At 37.0% G+C, this 18250-nt stretch overlaps 1 protein-coding gene across 6 annotated transcripts in view; it reads left to right on the top strand.

Annotated features, from left to right (window-relative positions):
- Positions 1–18250, top strand: part of LOC110386053 (leucine-rich repeat-containing G-protein coupled receptor 5) — a 328609-nt gene that overhangs the window by 52713 nt on the left and 257646 nt on the right. For 4 of the 6 annotated variants that reach the window (XM_038021804.2, XM_038021805.2, XM_038021807.2 and 1 more), the window contains exon 2: positions 17780–17822. The exons of the other annotated variants lie outside the window; for them this stretch is intronic. The gene's annotated coding sequence lies outside the window, so the exon portion shown is untranslated. The remainder of the gene's footprint in view (positions 1–17779; positions 17823–18250) is intronic. 6 annotated transcript variants of the gene reach the window in all.

Genomic DNA, 18250 nt, shown 5'->3' with positions numbered 1-18250 from the left:
ATTATTTTATTGTAAAAAAGCGTGGGGTGCATACAAATAAGTAGTTATTCTTATACCATGTACCTTATAACAATTATTTATTTTTTATTATTTTTTTTCAATTTTTTTTTAATATTGAATTGTCATCGGTCCTTAATAAGTATACCAAATTTCGAGTTAATCCAACATTTTGAAGGGGGTCAAAATCATGTTCAAAGATTCCGTTACAAACATACATACTAACATACATACGTCTGAAGCTAAGAAAAGCGCATTAAAAACAAAGACGTAAAATAAAATATAAGAGAAGGTATTTACTATCTATGAAGCAATTATTTTCTTATTGTGGATAATTACTTAAACAGTGACAAATGATATCAAATTGACATTATGGATTTTATTTTCAATCTCAATAACAAAACAGAAGAGCAAATATAATACATACAGTGAATTTAGATCTTTAGGTGTTAGCGATTATGAATGAATTTCGATTGATGATTTTGTAACGAAAAATATTGCACTGTTTTAGACTTTATCCTCATCTCCTCGGGTTAGTGACGACATTCAAGCTGTGATGTCTACTATGTTCCCCGGAGAAGACTAACACTGATCGTGACCCTCAACCGACATATAATTAATAGAACTAGAGGTCCCGCAGTAGTCGAAATTCGACTATAATTAGTTGGAATTGTAAGTTTGTACACTATTATGATTGTATTTTATACTTTTATAATCACAAATTTCGCCAAGGCTACACTATAAAAAATATGAATAAAGACAAACAATATTTAATCTATTCTCAATTTGACCACAGACGTCAATAACAAAAGTATGACAATAAATAGTGTGCATGCGTGTGTGCGTCAAATACATGGTATGTAGTGTGTGTAATGTTTTCTTTATTGGTTTAATGTATCTTTTATGCATTATTTAAAAAAAAATATTAGCATTTTGCACTTCTTCTCTATATTCTCTATAAGTGTAGAAAATTTTATACTCCTCCGTCCGCGCAATTTTCGTAAAAAGGGATACAAAGTTTTTGCTTCACGTATTAATATATAGATATTATTACTATGGAATTCTTTGTCTCCCGAAACAGTCCAATTTAGACGGTATTTATATAATTTTGACAAGTTTACACGGAACGATGCTTTAAGCGGCGACGGTCACTCAAAACAGTTAAGGTCACGTTTTACCAAAGTACACGACGTAAGCTTCTTTTTTTTTTATGATTGGAGGATTACTGGTGGCCCGGAGGCCTTTCCAGTTTCACCAGGACAGGTGGGCGAGCAAAGGCTCAGCCAGGAGGGGTGGGATTTGCTAACAGCTACCCGAGCGCCTCCGAAGGAGACCTAACAACTCAAGAGTAGCTGCTTCGCGAATGAATCTACTACCGGATCGGAATCGCGACCCGCTGAGAAGATCCGGCGAGAAACTCAGCGAGCTGATTCATGGGTTAGGTTGCACGGCGAACTCTTTGTCGAGTTCGACGAGTACGGTTACCGAGGTCCCTAAGCCTGCTCCTAGAGCTGAAGGCATCTAGTGCAAAGGTTATTGGATCTGATGGATCCGTAAGGACGTGTCTAGGGCGTCGACGGTGACTGGCTCCTGCGTGATCAGGATTCGGGGAGTAGTCAGCGGCGGCTACGATAAGGCGATTATCATGACGCATAGCCTTATCGAAGTACCGTTCCGACGCTGACTTCATGTATTTCTGTATAGATTCGAGGCCCAGGTCGTCGTGTAGGTCAACGTTCCTCACGAACCACGGAGCTCCGACGGCTAACCTGCAAAAGCGGGATTGTAGAGATTGAAGGGTGTCTATGTGTGTGCGGGCCGCGTGAGCGAAGACCACACTCGCGTAAGTCATGACGGGCCTTATGCAAGTTTTGTAAAGTGTCACCTTGTTCCGAAGGGACATTTTACTCCGCTTACAGATCATGGGGTAGAGTCTACCGAGAATAAACGCGGCACGGTCACGGACTGATTTTATATGCGGGCGGAATGTCATCGATGCATCCAGGGTAACGCCCAGGTACTTGACCTTCCTGGCCCAGGGTATGGATTGACTAAAGAAAGTAATCGGGGGTGTGAGATTCCTCCTCCTAATACGGGAGGAAATCCGTGTGGAGCTTCCCCTCTGAAATAGCACCGCAGTACTTTTCGCTGGGTTGATGTCTATGCGCCATTTTCGGAACCACTGTCCTAGGGCTAGGGCTGCGCTCTGAAGCTTCACGTAAGCTTCTCTGATGGCCGACTAGTAAGTAAATAGTTACTATCACCATTGTAGTGATTAGAGAGGTTACAGTCCCGTGAGCTTACCTTCTAGATCTGTGAATCTAGAAGGAATCTAGAAGGAAGGAATAAATCTTGGAGGTTACTTGAGTAGGTAAAGGAAACAGTGGCGATGTTACCGCTATCTGTGGATAGCGTTCCGATTCCCGAAGGCTGGGAGAGTAGCTACCTATCGTATATCCTTACTTATATACTATACACTATTAAGTGGTTAGCAGCGGTTTGGGTGTGCCCCTGGTATTGCTCACGTCCATGAGTAGCGGTATCTATTCATCATCGTGAGAGCCTTACGGTCGTCGACCAACAATGGACAAAAAATATTGTCATACATCTTATTCTCCGCTTTCTCCACCACTATCACTTTAATTCAGAATATTTGTTCTGCACTTCATATGACTTTTTTAATCCTTTTCAATTTTACTTTAAATCCTTTTTGAGATAAAAACCAGTCTGCTAATCTAAAGCAAAAAAATAGTAATGTACTTGAAATGGGAGCTGAGCTATTGTTGTCTGCACTTAGTTGTCGAAAAGCGTGGTTTTATGTTACCGTTTTCCGATTCGCTTTATTGTACAAGTTTTGATTTTAAATACCAATTTCTGTGTCAGATAACATTTACCGTAAGGTTATCAACAACAAAATTGAATCTTGGAAATCTGTACTGTTCACGTCATACTCAAACAAACAACAAGTTATCTCGTTTTTATGTGTAAAAATCATAATTTGATGGCAGGCACACACACAGATACATTTCTATTGCGATTTTCAATAGTAACAGACAGGTTATCTAACCAGATGTCCTTGATAAACTCTACAATAGATATTGTATACTAGTTTATATATATCGGAGGTAATACAGAAAAAATACCATTGCTATTGTCGCGATTATGGACTCATACAACCATTAAATAACTGGAGAAACACTGATGATCGATTGCCTATATACAACATTAAAACACGCTTCGTATAAATAATTGTTCTTAAAGGTTCAAATTAACGAAACTCTTCTAGAAACTCTAGAAATATTGCCGACCCCAAAAACTCAAGCTTCGCTTTAAGACTTCACATTAGCCTCTAATGTCGGAACAGAGCGATCAAAAACTCCATTTACCTCATTATGACACTCGCAGCCGCTAATACAAGATCAACGAACTATGAATGAATAAAAAATGTCCAGAGATTGTCACACATGTGTCACGCACTTCGAACGAGATCAGATCCGTCAAGTTTTATTGGCCTTGATGCTGGGTTTTTGTGGGGAGCTATTATTAAAAACACATTTAGGGAATGTTTGTACTATATTAATAGCGTTGTAGTTAAATTAAACTGGTTTCTGACCTCCAAAGTATTAGTTGTTGTGGACTTTTTAAGTTTTTGTTATTCAAATTAAAATTAAATGTGAAAGATGTGTAAAATAAACAGAGAGTGAGAAAGAGAGAGAATTTTTATTGCACACCAAAACACAATTAACATTGATGACGACGCTTGCAGCTGAAAGTAAGTATTGTACTTTTTGACGAAGCATGTTGCTGATAACTTTATTTCTGTAATCTGACGAAGCATGTTGCGAATAATAACATGTACTTGTAGGTTAGGAATATTGTGTTCTTTTTTTTTATAATAATTAAATTAATTATGATATCATAGATAGAATTTTTTATATAAAAAAAATCATAAATTATTAAATAATTAACATTAAAAAACAGTCAACAAGTAGATACATTTGCACAATAGGCGGCTTTATCGCTAAAAGCAATCTCTTCCAGACAACCGTTTAATTTACAGAAATTCTGGAATAGATAAAGATACAGCCGGTACGTTGCGATGTACTATTAACAATACATTATTAAAGAAAATACATACATACACCCATGATCTGTAAGCGGAGTAAAATGTCCCTTCGGAACAAGGTGACACTTTACAAAACTTGCATAAAGGCCCGTCATGACTTACGCGAGTGTGGTCTTCGCTCACGCGGCCCGCACACACATAGACACCCTCCAATCCCTACAATCTCGCTTTTGCAGGTTAGCCGTCGGGGCTCCGTGATTCGAGAGGAACGTTGACCTACACGACGACCTGGGCCTTGAATCAATCCAGAAATACATGAAGTCAGCGTCGGAACGGTACTTCGATAAGGCTATGCGTCATGATAATCGCCTTATCGTTGCCGCCGCTGACTACTCACCGAATCCTGATCATGCAGGAGCCAGTCACCGTCGACGCCCTAGACACGTCCTTACGGATCCATCAGATCCAATAACCTTTGCATTAGATGCCTTCAGCTCTAATACTAGGAGCAGGCTTAGGGACCCCAGTAACCGTACTCGTCGAACTCGACAAAGAAGTCGACGTGCAACCTAGCCCATGCATCAGCCCGCTGAGTTTCTCGCCGGATCTTCTCAGCGGGTCGCGATTCCGATCCGGTAGTAGATTCATTCGCGAAGCAATTGCTCTTGAGTTGTTAGGTCTCCTTCGGAGGCGCTCGGGCAGCTGTTAGAAAATCCCACCCCTCCTGGCTGAGCCTTTGCTCGCCCACCTGTCCTGGTGAAACTGGAAAGGCCTTCGGGCCACCAGTAATCTCTCAATCATAAAAAAAAACATACATACAATAACTAGATATACACCGCTCACACATAATGTGACATGATGTTTTGCCTAAATATAATATTTCGCACTTGTTTGTAAAGAACCAGTAGCTGTTTCGGCTAGGTAGATTAGCCAATAATATCACTATTTTAATTTAGTGTTCATCAATAAAGTTTTTATTATTAAACTTCACGTTCACAACAATTTCAAACTTATAATACGGCCTTTAACTACATAATGATAAAAGTGTCGGTTTTCGATCACAGTACGATTTATTTAATACTCATTAACCACCGGTACTTATTCGTTGGTAAATCTCTTAGTCACCTTTGACGACACCCACGATAAGAAATATGTTCATGCTATTTTAGGGCGGCACTATATAGCTAAATTAACATAAAAAAAATTAATAAGTACAACAAGGCTTAAAAATAAAGTATAGGACTAGTATAGTAGTAGTAATGTTTAGTAGAAGTAGTAGTAGAATTACTACTGGTATATTGAAAAAAAACATCAATATTCATAGGTCGACTATAGTACACTAAAACCAAGCCTTTTCGTGTAAGAATCTTGAACATTAAGAAAGTATCAAATTAAATTATCCAACAACACATAGAATACAACTCCAATTCTATAAGCATTGACATTTATAATGTAATGTTTGATAAAAAAAATTCTATTACTATGTAAGTTCGTATATAAAAATACCCGAAGAATTGTGTCAGAGTCCCATTAAATCTTTCGTTAGTTAATGCATACATACTTAGTCCAAAACTTCGTGTATTTACAAACAATTTATTTCCATTTCGTGTATTTGATAAACCTGTTTGTTTAGCGCAAACAATTCCATCATATTTCTTATTCACGGTGATTCATAGCAATTTGTGTCTCTTCTGAGTAAACAAGTTTCATAAACGCAATACAAACTTTACACACGATTTGCAATTGAAATTACAAGTGTCGTTCGTGATTGTACAAGAGATTTCTTCAAATAGTGAAACGTTTTCGAATTTATGAACCGCTATTTTAATATACAAATCGTTGAAAAAGTCATGATCATTATTATCCTGTCCTTCTCCCAGTCACCTGGGGTCGGCGCAACATGTTTGCTCCTTCCATACTCTTCTATCATATACAATTTCTTTGCTAACTCTCTTCTTACCCATATCGTCTTTCACGCAATCCATCCATTTCTTCTTAGGTCTACCTCTTCCTCTATATCCTTCCACATTCATAGTTAACATTCTCTTACCAACCTCATTTTCATTTCGTCTCATCACATGTCGATACCATCCCAAACACGCACTTCTCAGCTTCTCTGTCACAGGTGCCACTTTCAGACTTCCTCTAACATATTCAGTCCGTATTCTATCCATTCTTGTTACTCCATACATCCATCGCAACATTCGCCTCTCTGCTGCATGCAATCGCAAATCGTTGAAAAAGTGCTTTAAAAAAAATAGTGTTCTGAATCGAATAGTTTCGAAGGGAAATTCGCAGTGAAACGACGAGATATCCCCCCGATAAACCGACCGAAAATCTGTCCGAAAATCCAAAATACACTGTAAATTCTTTTAAAGGTTTTAATTATACTAAATGGACGACCCCGCCGAGGTTTCCCGACATCAATCTGCTTAATGCGAAAACGCAATACCACCTGCTCCGTGAAAACAAAATATCCTTTTGCCTTCACAATAATTACAAGGGTGACTATTCATTCGGCTAAGAGTCTTTTTATCACTTTTATTAGATTTCTATAGAAAATTTTGATAATTTAAAAATTTTCATGGAAATCTTTTCCCCAAAATACCAACTTGTTGACAAACAATGCTTTCTATCGAATAAATTCTAAAAACAGCTACAACCCTGAGCAATTGTTTGAAATGATTCTATCACCTCGTTTTTACCATCACACCGCCCACCAACGGAGCAAAGTTCATCCATACTACTTGGAGCCACTGCGTTCATTCACAGTGCTTTTCCAGAGATCTTTTTTGCCACGTACCATCCGGCTTTGGAATGAGCCACCTCCACGGTGTTTTCCGAGCTCTATGACTTATCCTTCTTCAAACGAGGCTGTGGAGTGTACTTAACGATAGGCAGCGGCTTGGCTCTACCCCTGGCACTGGTGAAGTCCATGGGCGACTGTAACCACTCACCATGACGTGGGCCGTAGACTCGTCTACCTACAAGAGCAATAAAAAACTCTTGAACCATCTACAATGAAAATAAAGAGGATTACAGGATACTTAGAGTGACAAAGTAATTATTTAAAACAATAATCATAGAACTCATTGACTGAACAGAAATGGACTCTTTTAGATGAAATACACCTTTTAACTTATAAGGAGTAAAGATGAAAGAGAAGCGTTGGATAGTTTGTACCGCGGTAAGTACTGCTGACATTGTACTAGCGCATATAACTCTGCCAGTTAGCATTACGAAGCAATCGATAGGACAAATAGACATAGATCTTGAACCATATATAAAATTATTGACGTAAGCAAATCGATTTTGGTATGTTCACGAGAAAACCCAAAGTCACCTGTGTTGTTGGCTGTTGGTAAACAAGTCGTCTTGCTACGTACCGTTCATACAAAAGGTCGTATTTAAAAACTGTTTTAAAACAAAGGCCTTTTCATTCTTCAAAACGCACACAATGCCTGCGAAGGCTAATTCATACAATTTATAAGATAGTATTACGAGAATAAATTAGAACCCTAATCTGAACGGAAAACAGCATATGTATTTAATTCTCTAAGCAAAGTTACATTTAGGAAAGTTCAAATTTCGTAAGCTTGGGAATTGAAGTTAACCGATTTTTAATTGCAATACATTACGTATAATAAGTGAAATATTAACTTACTGAATTCCTCACCGGATCTTGTATATGGGTTAAGATTCTGATACGATGATAGATTCAACGAAGCACTGGTCTTGCTAGGGCTAGTATTAGCAATTCTCTCAAGTTGAGCCCGTGAGCTCACCTACCCTAGCGTTGCTGGAATAGTCCCTTAGGCTACCGGTTAGGTTACCGATTAGGTAACGAAAAAAAGTTACAAAACCATTATATTAATTTTCGAATGCTATCTTCACTAGCTTCGTTTTAAGGAAAAAAATCGGTTGTCTGTAAAGTCGGTTTACTGACGATAGTTGAACGTGACAACGTCATAAGATAATACTAATGGAATGGTTTCATTTTTCAAAAGAAATTTTTAATTTTATTTGTTTGATAGATATTTTGTATGGATATAGATAAGTAGCTAAATGGAAATCACTATTGAATTGATCGTGACGCTTCAATGTCTCTCATGACGTTTTCAATGTTCAAATTAGACTCGAATTGACTACGGCGTTCCATGATCGCGTCTTTGTTGTCGCCAAATAATTGAAGAAATTTATTGCCAGTTTAGCCACGTGATCGTGGAACGCCTCAGAGCGAGGTAACGCCGTATGAGTCATGTTTTTTCGTGCGTGCAGCCGGCTCCATCGAATTATAAGACGTTGTCACGTCAAAAATCGCTTTATGGATGTGCCATAAAACTAGCCAGAACAACACCACAAAAACGGCTTCACGATTATACTCCTCCAAAGAAAACATATATATTCATTCTAATAAACTCACAAGACTACTCGTTAAGTTTAGTTCGAGATTCGGTTGCCGGCGACCTACGATTTTCGGTAACGAATTTGGCTCAGACTAAACCGAATGTGCCAACTCAATGTGCCAATAGTTGGACATTGCCGACCTACGAATGTGCCAAGTTTAAAAGTACATTCGATTTTGAAATAAAAGTTAGAACGCGATAGTTTATTGTTCGTTCGTTTGAAATTAATCCTCTTTGTTTTGAATGTAATTCTCTCGTTTGCTTTATGTATATATAGATTTTGAGCAACAATTTATTTTAATTTAATCAAAATAAACGTTTGCGTGTTGATTTCTTAGCATAGGTCAATGCGTTCACGCATATTTTATGGTGGTAGGACGCATTGTGAGTCCGCATTGGTGGGTACCATTTTATTTATTACAACCTCGATGCAATTAATTATCCGTTTCGATTTTAAGTTTTTTTTACCTTCATCCTATCATCTCGTTAGCCGACCTTGAATAAAAATGGTATGTATCGTTAATAATTAGCACTGGTGGAATAAAACCCTGGTATAGTCGCACCATAATAATACATGGGTCGTCGTACTGAATAGGCCATGGAGGCTCTAACGATAATTTTAATTGCTATAAATATGAGCAGACAACTCAATTGAGGTGAGAGAGACAGTGAATGAGAACTAATAAAAACCCAAAACTTTCGAATACGCTACAAAACTAAAACTAGTCTAACAGATTTGTTGTGCTGTTCCTAAAAATCAAATATTTATGTATGGAAAAACTGATCAAATTTATTTGTATTCAGATTTTTCTTTCTCTAAGTACCGGTAATTTTTGCTTATACTGTGACACTGAGTAAATCAATGCCTAATGCGTTGGAGCCATTTATAAAAAAATGGCTATTATAATTCTCAACATTTAATCCAAAATATATATGCATATTTACTCAATGCAAAGAAGTTTGTCGACAAGATTCAATGTTAACAAACGTGATCTCAACGGCTCGTCCTAAATAGGACAGGGTATTCCACCTCACGCTTCCAAGCAGAGCCTGACTCGTTCCAGTGGCAGCTATCTCAGAGTCCCGGCATCGAATTAAGCACACTTTTAACTTGGCCGTATAATTTTTAAATTGGATTAAGCCTGTGGCGGATCGTGACGGCGCAAGTGTATGAATGATGACGTGTATAAACGTATACGGAGTATCGTCCGGCTTAACGGGACCTATTCTTCAATGGAACTGCTTTAGTTCGTAGGTCTAAAATCTTGGTCGTGTTAATACAATCATCGTGAAATTGAAGCAATCTCTGTTTTCCGGTTGTGTTATAATTGTGTAGTGCATTGTACCGTTGGAGCGTTGGAACGGTACGCGTTCTACGAACGGATTTCCTGGTTTGTGCACTTGAGTCAGTTGAGACGGGAATTTAAGCGATGTTTTGGTTTTTTGCTTATCGATGATACCGCCAATTATTATTATCATTTTAATATACATACTTCTGGTTAAATATGCTCCGCTCTATGTAATATATTTTTATTTAAATATTATTTTAATTCTTGGGTGAGACGAGTGAAATAATAGAAAACAAATAAGATTTAAAACTTAAATGCTCTTATAGTTGAGAACGTCTTCCTCTCTTGTTAGTTTGAAGTTTTTTTAATAAACAAATCTCTTATAAATGGTAAGTAACTTATATAAATAAAGGGAATAAAAAAAATAGTATATATAATCAAATTATCAAATTTATTATCTCATTTCGTTGTTAAATACATAACAAACTTTTCATTGTTCTCAATAACTGTTGAAACATCCCAGTTTTGATAGATCGATACCAGCCAATCCTTGCAACTAATACAACCAGAATTGGAGCACGCTCTCTTTGAACATTACAAAGGCTTCTGAGTGGCTTAAGTTGCCTTCGTACTATAACGTTAATATCCTGATTCGAATTGAAATTTACTATAAATAACGCATTTGTAAATGCTTAAAAAATTACCGTATCAAAAATCTTTAGTATCAGCGATGAACAGTTCAATATTGTAAAACAAGAGAACCTCAATACTACAGATAAAACTGTTTTGCGCTTTAAAAAAGTTGTATATCAATGACTAACAAAAAAATTACGGAATAATACTAAACCTTTATAATAAACTTCTCTAAAAGAACATAGATATATTTCTCATGAAGCACCAAAAAAACATATCATTTCTAGTTACGAATGACAAACAATATGAAATGGTATTCTAGTGAAAGATAAAAATTCGCCTTCCTACTGCTTTGGACGCGATCCAAATTGAGTGACAATAACGATGTTAAAGCCATTGTCAAAAAAGGATATGTCACTAACAAAACGTCAAGCCACTGGATGCTGGATGATTTTTGTTTTTCATTTGTATAATACGATTTCTTTTCCAAGATTTCATGCTACCTTTTTCATATTATAATGTTCGGTATTTATTATTACATATTTACTGTTACTAAGCCCCTTAAGTCCTAAAATATACCGTTGCTTATCTAACCACAAATGGTCGTAGTTTCAATAGAATAAAGGTTTAGCAGAAAAAAAAATTGTTTATTAAGAAATTAATTTTTATGACGACCATAAATTAACTAAAACATTTTATTTCATCGACGCTATCAAGATAAATTTGCATGCTAACAAGTTCTAGTCATGACTTTACCGAACATAAACACTCACTCGGTGGAAGATATTCTCTTTATAGTTTTCCTCAAAACCTCCATGTGTGCGACACGCAACATTGTATCAATTTAATAATAAAATTTGTATCAATTTCACTGCATGTCTTAATAATTCTACTCATAAAATGCCCGTATCTCAGATTACTTACATCCGTACCGTGGTTCTGTTGAGTCATCCGTAACACAAAGTATTTTTAAGGTTCGTGAGCTTGCTGAGCTTTAATATAGAAAGTTATTAAGTTTCAGAAAAGCGAGTGCTTTTAAAAAAGCGCTTGAGCTGTAAACAAGACGTACTATATAGATTCTGAAATAAGTACTTGGATTACGTGTGAAAAGAAATTTCTCCACATTGGAAGAATACGGGTGATCCAATTTGTAAAAATAGCTCTATACAGATGGGCGTTTTGTGTAAATCTCAATTGAACTATGTACGTTACGAAAATTATGACATTTGTAACGGACGTGACGTCAGCTGCCATGCCCTACCGCCAGCCATGCCGCCAAGCCATGTTAACACGCCCCCTTCCGCCACTGCCACTAGCCAAAGCCAACGAAGGGGGGATAGTGTTAATAAAACAAGCCATGCCAAGCATTTCTACCTGCTTTCTGCTTTCTCGCACAAATAAAAGAACTTGTAGTTACGCTGCTAGTTTTTTTTGTCACATCATATGCAACACATTGACAGAAATTTTATCTGGCAATTTGAAACACGATTTCAAAAATCATGCCGAGAATTGTTTTCGCGAGTCTTGGTTAAATATCCTTTGGCCCATAAAAAAATAACTGACTGACGCTTCGATCTCATATCGCAGCTGGTTTCAATAATAAAAAAATGCAGTATAACTAGCAAGTATCTATAGAGAAAGCAACCATTGCAGTGCCTCTGTCCCCTCAGGGCATCCCGAAATTAACTAAAACCTAATTTAGTATCTAAACTCGATCCAGCTGAGCTGTCCTTATGAGCAGAAAACCGAAGGCCTCAGGGAACATGCTCAGATTAATTTCACGACGCAGTATGATGTGATTGGTAAATGAAATTCAGCGGTTACTGACAAGATGCATGCAGATGACGCCAAGCTAAAAGGCTTACAAGGGTTGTCGCATTATAGAATATCATGATACAGTTTTTAACTGGTGATAGGACCTCTTGTGAGTCCGCGTGTGTAGGTACCACCGTCCTGCCTATTTCTGCCGTGAAGCAGTTATGCGTTTCGGTTTGAAGGGTGGGACAGCCGTTGTAACTATACTGAGATCTTATAACTTATATCTCAAGGTGGGTGGCGGCATTTATGCTGTAGATGTCCATGGGCTCCGGTAACCACTTAACACCAGGTGGACCGTGAACTCGTCCACCCAAATAAGCAATAAAATATATGTAATTTTATTTTATTTTTTCTCTTCCTAAGCTGGTAAGCCTTATAGGGCTATGCCAGCGTAGATATTCAGCATAATTAAGGTATATTTTTTTTTTTTTTTTATTGCCCTTGTATGCAGACGAGCATACGGCCCACCTGATGGTGAGTGGTTACCGTTGCCCATGGACTTCAGCAATGCCAGGGGCAGAACCAAGCCGCTGCCTACCGCTAATATGGTTTAAGAATTAGCATTTTAGGCTCTAAATCTTTTTTTCCGAAGCATTCATTTTGATTCTTATAACACTATGTTGTTCCTCAATTGTGGAAGTCTTTCGTGAACACGTTTGAGTTCTTTAGAAAAGTTGATACGTACCCATGGGATTAGAACTCCAGCATCGATCAATACTAACAGACCGGGTATGTTATCCTTTAACCCACGACGATTTATGACAAATAAACATTTTGCTAAGTTTTTGGGCACTGTCCAATATAAATCCAAGTACATATAACCAAAAAATTATATTTTGTAAACTTTATAGATTAAAACTATCTTAATTATATCACGTACACAGTAAAAGCTCAAAAATCAACAAGACATGTTACTAACAAACCACCGAAGCCAATCTAGCGAAAGTACCAGGGGTGCATACCAAAACAAGAGGTTCAGTTAATCAAGGCACCCCGTTAATCCAACGGACTATTTGTCCGGCGCCCGCGACATTAGTCCCGCGTCCGGGATACAGCCGGATTTGTCCCGGGATCATGAAGTTTCAGATTTGACGCCTAATTTAGGATAGTCGTGTATGTAATTAGGTTTTTTTTTAAGTATGCTTGATTAAAAGAATTGTGCAGATTTAGGTCATAGGTTTTGATGGATAATATTCACGTAAATAGTTTCAGGGGATATTTGAAGATAATTTACGTATATTTTAAGTTAGTAAAATATAAATACTAAATATTTTTTACTCAAATACACCATGAAAGGCCTAAGAATTGGCAAGAAAGGCTTATTGAAATAAAATATTGATATCGATCATTTCTACTAAATAATAAAAGCACCTCTCTTTTGAATTGAGTCAAACAAACTTCAAACACGATAAAAAGAGACAGAAAACGAAGTAAACTAGTCTTTGTAATTCGTTAGATGTTTTTTGAACGACTAATGTTTCTCAACAAAAACAAATAGAATTCGAATTACAACGATAGATTAGATTGTACATCACAGTACTCAAGCAGCATTAAAAATACACATTTGAACTCTAACATTAAACAACATTCGTTAATTGCAAAATAAAGCAGACGATCTTGCAAGTACATTATGACAACCATATTTGGTGGTATGTTGACCTCATTCTAACACCGCAATCCAGTCACTCAATGGAGACACCATATAAATACATCGGTGCATTGCAAGCTTAAAACATACGACACGGATTCTTTTTAAATCTGTATTTAACGAAATAAAATTTGCCTTTTTTATTTTTATTGCTTAGATGGGTGGACGAGCTCACAGCCCACCTGGTGTTAAGTGGTTACTGGAGCCCATAGACATCTACGACGTAAATGTGCCACCCATCTTGAGATATCAGATCTAAGGTCTCATTATAGTTACTACGGCTGCCCCGCCCTTCAAACCGAAACGCATTACTGTTTCGCGGCAGAAATAGGTAAGGTGGTGGCACCTACCCGCGCGGACTCACAAGAGCTCCTACCACCATAAATACACGTTTTTTATTACCATCAAAGAGGGTAGAGTCAATGACTTTATGACCACTCAAAGGGTCAAAGTCATCCAGGGAAATCAGCAATATTAGGAATGATCCCATCCGCTGCTTTCTGCTAAAAACTCTTACCAAACGTCATCTCAAAATGGACACATGAATTCAGTCATCACACCGTAATTGTTGTTAATTACGAGTATATGTATAAATTCATTGAAATATTTAGATTTTCGTGGCTTACATGATTTATTTAAGAAATGAAACTTAAAATGATCTCTCATTTAGACGAATTCAATTATTTACTATATAAAATTTTAAAATTCAACGGCCGCGTGGTGTAGTCGTAAGTGACATGGTCACTACACAACGGGGTCGCGGGTTCGAATCCCGCCAAGGGAAGATATTTGTATGATAAATAAGAAATGTATTTTCCAGGGCTATGGATGTATATTAGATATGTGTATGTGTATAATAAAAATCTTACATTTATTTCCGTTATCTGGTATCTGTAACACAAGTACTTTATTAACTTAGCACGGGACCAGTTAACGTGGCGTGATCCTTAGTAAATATATATTTATTTATTATTTACATTCATGTTAGAAACTCAAAGAACTACAGTAGGTCTTCGGGCCTATATAAAATTAATTCGAAATAAAAGTGGTATCAAACCTCTTTCAGATGAGGATTAAGATATCGCAGCAACGGGAAGTTCGACTTGGCATAACTTATGTCCATGGCCATCATATTAAGCCAACAGTCAGAAGTCTGCCAAAGAAAGCAATAAAGAAATTCAGAAGTATTTTTCTAGCACTTACTAAGTTGTCTCTCCTATCTGTGTCACACGAGCGTCAGGAATCTCATAACTGTCTCAAAGACGACCTTAAGGAAACTTATCAGTGCCACTAACGGAGATGTGACACGTTTTTCCGATATTCGGGTGCTTTCAAAGTAACTATACAGACAGTTTTGTGATAACGCGAAACAAGGTGTGAATTTGAGTGCGTGCCGAAATCAGATATTTTATTTTATTTATATTTCATTGTCCTTGGTCGGGCTAGAGTTAGCAAGTAGTGTAGAGTACATCGATACTACATGGAGCCACTGCGTTCATTCTTAGTGCGTTTCCAGAGATCTTTTTGGCCACGTACCATCCGGCTTTGGAATGAGCTCCCCTACACGATGTTTCCTGAGCGCTATGACATATCCTCCTTCAAACGAGGCTTGTGGAGAGTACTTTACGGTAGGCAGCGACTTGAATCTGCCCCTGGCATTGCTGAAGTCCATAAGCGACGGTAACAACTCACCATCAGGTGGGCCATGTGTTCGTCTGCCTACAAGGGCAATAAAAAAAACAAAAAAAACCATTAAGCCCGTTAGCTCACCTACCCGTCTGCGCGTAGAATAATAACAAGATAAATGAATAATAAATAAGAAAAAAACAATCGAAGTATAATATAAGTTTCGCAAACTTTTACCATGTTTAAAAAGTTTGACTGTAAATTTTAATGCGAATAAATGTGTTTTATTCTTTACTAGCTGGCCCGGCAGACTTCGCAGTGCCTCAATCGATAAATAAAAGACCTTACTTTTGTATAAAAGGAATCCGTCCGACGGGAGACACATCAAAGGAAAAAAAAAATGTTGTTTTTATTTATTCCCGAGTATTTTCAAATTTATTTACCTTTGAAACCTTCTCTGGACTGCGAATTCCACACCACTATCACAAATAATTCAAGACCAAAATTAGCCAAAGCGGTCCAGCCGTTCTCGAGTTTTAGCGAGACTAACGAACAGCATTTCGTTTTTATATATGTAGGTATATAGATTTTTGTTTTAATACAACCTACTGTAGTAAACGTGATCACGTACGAAGCTCCATCGCAGCCGCGCTAATGCAAATCAAGTTGGCGGCAAAATCTGGATGGCATTATGCGAAATCACACGCGTAGCTCTAGAAACACTCATTAGGAACTAAGTGTATTCCACTTTGGCACTGCAATCTATTTTAAATTTATATTTGATATAACTACTAGCTGTTTATTATATTATGCAGTTTGAGTAAGTTTGCTGACATTTTGAGTGACTTAGTGGGGTACTAATTAGCGATTCGGACTAATAGGCTGAGGGTATTCGGTTCAATTCCCACAGTTTTCTTTTGCAAACTTGTATAAGTATTTTTATATATATCAGTGTCTAATCCAAGGAATCCTAGGGGTTTCTGTACCCAAACATATGATCCCAGACAAAATCTGAACAAAACCAGACAGCAATAGCAAAGAATCGTCCCGGACTAAATTCGATTACAAACCAGACAGCTCTAGCTAAGGATCATCCCGGACAAAATCCGAACCGAACCGGGCAGCATTACCTAAGAATCATTACGGTCCATTATCTCAAGGACGACGATTTAGTTTAAGCCGCTGACTACCAGAACACCCAAAGCTAACTATTCGTCTTTATTCAAGAACCAAAAAAAACCATCCAATTTAGTATGAGTCCCAAGTTTTTCCAAAATATATGTTTCTTTATTAAATAGACCAAACAAAATAATTTAAACTTTCTCACCCTTCAAAGCAATTAAATCACTAGCGAATTCTTGAAAACATCCATTTAAAATAAACCTCAAAATACTTAAATAATTAAAACGATCAAGACGTTAAGATAAATTATATTCAAACAGGTTACATTTAATAAAAAGAAATTGACTCGAATAGTTCGTAATTACTGTGTACAAACTTCATTAATATTCATTTGTACATCCCTACTGTTACGTAATTAATATAAATCTTTTGTTGTCCTAACGCGTCGGTAGGAATTCTTTTAGATATTTTTGTTAGATTGTGGTGTTAATGTTGGAATATGACGGTTTTTTGTTAAAAATATTTTGGGGAGCATCATGTTTCTTTTTTATTATTATTCTTTAATTCGTTTAAGTAAATTTTTAAATAAATTGGAAAATGTGTTCTTAACAATTTCTGGATTTAATTACGTTAAAAAAAAGTACAAATTTTATGAAAAATAATATTCATTCATAATAGAAAATCGGAGTTAAATACTAACAATTATCCAGAGGTAGATCTAAAGATGCATGTGTGTCTTTGATTTTTTTTCGCTAAGCTGTGCAAACAAGTCATTTAATTTGATGAATGGTGGTCAGTCGTCAAGCAGTACAAGTGGAACTTCAACCTCATGTCTCAAAATGGAAGGCGCCTTCATATCGTGATGTCTATGGGTGATTACTAGATTTCGCTCATCATTCATTCAGTGGTAATATCCTCAGCCTGTGTATCTGCTTAGCTTAGTTCTACTCCTTTCCACTATACTTCTATATTGAATTCTGGTTTAGGGTATATCGTGAACTCCACAGCCTATCTCTATGAATATAAAGATCTGAAATTTAATTATGAATTAATTATTCATGTCCTATAACAGAGAGCTCAAACCCATAAATCAATATCAATATTCCCGCTGTCACATTCAACGTGAGACGCTCTATCCATTCATATTAAAAAAATAACATTTCCATTATTACAGAAGCAGCGGGGATGACAGTTCGACGTTACGGACAGTGTTCCTGGTGAGTTGCAAAAATAAAATTTTAATATCCCACTAAAACTCGGTACCCACAGCAAGGGGGTAATAGGGGCGAGGTCGCAAAACGCTACGAACGTTTCTAGGATGTAAGAGTGGATAATGTTATAGAGTAGATAATTCGCGTGCTAAATTTTTATGGAATGATTAGAGGTAAGTAGCTTGCGCCGTGAAGAATGAAATCTACCTCCATTGAACAGTGACAAAGCACCGTCTACTTTCTTTACCCAGTGAATGAAAATACCGCTGATTTTTTGGCGTGTTCTGTCACCAGTCGACATTATTCTTTTAGAAATAGACTTAATTTTGACAAATAGACTTTTTCATATCCCACTCTCTTAAGCTTTCTTTAATGCCTCAGCCTGTGAGTAATTTGATTTGGTCTGTCCCGTACGTGGACGAATGACCAATTGG

The sequence above is a fragment of the Bombyx mori genome, chromosome 4 (genome assembly GCF_030269925.1).
Source record: "Bombyx mori chromosome 4, ASM3026992v2".
Taxonomy (NCBI): Eukaryota; Metazoa; Arthropoda; class Insecta; order Lepidoptera; family Bombycidae; genus Bombyx; species Bombyx mori.
This window is presented reverse-complemented; position numbering and strand designations above follow the sequence as displayed.